Source organism: Otolemur garnettii, unplaced genomic scaffold (assembly GCF_000181295.1).
Source record: "Otolemur garnettii isolate 467f Iridium unplaced genomic scaffold, OtoGar3 scaffold00023, whole genome shotgun sequence".
Lineage (NCBI taxonomy): Eukaryota > Metazoa > Chordata > Mammalia > Primates > Galagidae > Otolemur > Otolemur garnettii.
The window spans coordinates 9,341,433-9,344,601 of NW_003852418.1; the positions used below are offsets into that span (position 1 = coordinate 9,341,433).

Sequence of the window (3,169 nt, forward strand, 5' to 3'; positions counted from 1 at the left end):
AGATGGGAATGATGGATGCCCTCCAAGCCAACGGACAACAAAACTTGCTGGCAACCACAAGAAGGTCAAAGGGAACCTTCCCCAGAGCCTGCTGACACCATAATGTTGGTCTGCTAGTCTCCAAAATTGTGAAAGAATAAACTTCGGTTGCTTAAAGCTGCCAAGTTCGTGGTAATTTGTCACTGCAGCCCTAGGAAACAAATACATTCATGATAAGAGAAATGAAAATTGAAATTATACTGAGATGCCATATTTAACCTGCCAGTTTGACAAAGATCAAAAAGCCTGATAACACACTAAGACAGCAAGTGTGTTAAAAAATTTATTGCTTTCATTTCTTCCTGGTGGAAGTATACGTAAAGTGATACAATCTCTTTGGAGATGATTTAACAATTTCTATTAAAGTTACAGATGCCTATACCTTTGGGCCCAGCTATTCCACTTCTAGGATTTATCCTACCTGTGGGAGATGTGCATTTGGGGACAATTGTCCATGGGTACATGGTGCATTGAAGCATTATTGGTAAACAATGTTTGGAAGCACACTAAAATGTTCATTATCAAATGAGGTTGAATATCTTTGGAGCCAGTAAACTTTTTCCATAAAAGGCTGGATAATAAATATGCTAGGTTTTGCAGGCCCAGAGGTCTCTGGTGCAACTACTCAACTCCCCAGTTGTAGCTGAAAAGCAGTCATATACAATAAACCCTTATAAGTCAATGGGCATGGTTGTGTTCCAATAAAACTTTATTTATAAAAATCAAACATTGGCCAGATTTGACTCATGGGCCTCCATTTCTGACCCCTAATCTATAGAATGGAATATTATGAGCTAAAAAATTAGTGAGATATCTCTCTATCTCCTGCCATAAAATGACTTTGAAGATTAAGTTAAAAAAAAAAAAGCAAGATTCTTGATCCTTTTGTAGTTCATAAGGGTGATGATTGGGTTCTCATGTGCACGCGTGAAACGTGACTCCCACAAATCTTGTAATGATGTACGCACATCTGACATGAAAAAAAAAACCAAGGTTCAGAACAGTATGTATTTATAAGAAAAAAATATGCACAAAAAGAATTCTTTGTATATTCATGGACAATCTCTGGAAGTATCCATAAGAAACAGGACCCCCTGGGGATCCTGGGATGTGATATTTCTGGGATGTGAAACTGTGGCTTAGGGATAGGGTGAGAAAATACATTTTCCATTGTGCCTTTTGAATTATGAACCATGGTGAAATTATTATCATTATTATTATTATTATTACTTTAGTTTTTGGCCTGGGCTGGGTTTGAACCTGCCATCTCCTGCATATGGGGCCAGCGCCCTACTCCTTTGAGCCACAGGCACCACCCTATTATTATTTTTTTTGAGACAGAGTCTCATTTTGTCATCCTCAGTAGAGTGCCATAGCATCACAGCTCACAGTAACCTCAACTCTCAGGCTTAAGTGATTCTCTTGCCTCAGCCCCCCAGGTAGCTGGGACTACAGGCACTGGCCACAATGTCTGGCTCTTCTTAGAGACAAGATCATGCTCTGTCTCAGGCTGGTCTCGAACCCATAAGCTCAGGCTTTCCACCCTCCTCGGCCTCCCAGAGTGCTGGGATTACATGCATGAGCCACCACCACATCCAGCTACTATAGTGAAACTATTTACTTATTCAGAAAACAAAATAAAAATAAAAATTTACTAAGGTGAGCAAATTTCTTTCCCTGCCACAAACTTATTCTTTGCATGGCCAGCATGCGAATAGTTGAAAAAATTCTAAAGGAGAAGAATATTTTGTGACACATGAAAATTAATTTCTGGGTGGCGCCTATAGCTCAGTGGGTAGGGCACTGGCCACATATACCAAAGCTGGCAGATTCGAACCTGGCCAGTGCCGGCTAAAACAAAAAAGACAACTGCAACAAAAAAATAGCCAGACAATGTGGCAGGCGCCTGTAGTCTCAGCTACTTGGGAGGCTGGGGCAAGAGAATCGCTTAAGCCCAAGAGTTTGAGGTTGCTGTGAGCTGTGACGCAGCAGCACTCTACTGAGGGCGACATAGTGAGATTCTGTCTCAAAAAAAAAAAAAAGAGAACTAATTTGTGTCCACTGATAAAGTGTAATTGGAACAAAGCCCTGTTCATTCGTTTACATTTTTTCTATGGGTAATTTGGTCCTGGAATGGCAGTGTTGAGTCATTGTGACAGAAGGCCCATAAAGCTTGAAATATTTATCTGGTCTTTTAGGTAAACAGTTTGCAGATTCTTGTTCTAGATTAAAGAACAAAACAGTCTTTTGACATGCTTCTAGAAATAGAAAGAAATATTGAATGACCATCCTATGAAGACTTTTCAAAAAGTAAATGGCTTATCAAGAACTCAAAAAAAAAAGAACTCAGAAATAAACTGGGAATTTTCTTGCTTCTTGTTTGAGAATATTGGAAAAACCAGGGTCTCTGTAAACTTAAATAGGCCTTTCCCCCACCTGTCTGAGTTTCCCTGTTCTCCGTGCTGATGAGATCATCAGAAGGAAAATATATCCCGACCTCTTTTCTTTTATTTCACCCCCAATACAAAGTACTTGGTGTTAATAAAAAGTCGAGGCTCGGCGCCTATAGCTCAACCGGCTAAGGCGCCAGCCACGTACACCTAAGGTGGTGGGTTCGAATCCCCAGCCCGGACCCGCCAAACAACAATGACGGCTGCAACCCAAAAATAGCCGGGCGTTGTGGCGGGCGCCTGTGGTCCCAGCTACTTGGGAGGCGGAGGCAGGAGACTCGCTTGAGCCCAGGAGTTGGAGGTTGCTGTGAGCTGTGATGCCACAGCACTCTGCCCAGGGGGACAGCTTGAGGCTCTGTCTCAAAAAAAAAAAAAAAAAAAAAGTCGAGATGACTTGGAATTTCTTTTAATGTTTACTAAGACCTGACCCAAAGTTTTTTTGGATTTTTCTTTCATATCACACAGTTACTTTCTTCTTTCTTTTTTTTTTTTTTTTTTGAGACAGAGCCTCAAGCTGTCCCCCTGGGTAGAGTGCCATGGCATTACAGCTCACAGCAACCTCCAACTCCTGGGCTCAAGCCAGTCTCCTGCCTCAGCCTCCCAAGTAGCTGGGACCACAGGCGCCCGCCACAACGCCCGGCTATTTTTGGGTTGCAGCCATCATTGTTGTTTTTGGTGGG

At 41.9% G+C, this 3,169-nt stretch overlaps 1 pseudogene; it reads left to right on the forward strand.

Annotated features, from left to right (window-relative positions):
* Positions 1-918: 918 nt before the first annotated feature.
* Positions 919-1,015, forward strand: LOC111724475 (annotated as a pseudogene).
* The last annotated feature ends 2,154 nt before the right edge of the window (positions 1,016-3,169 follow it).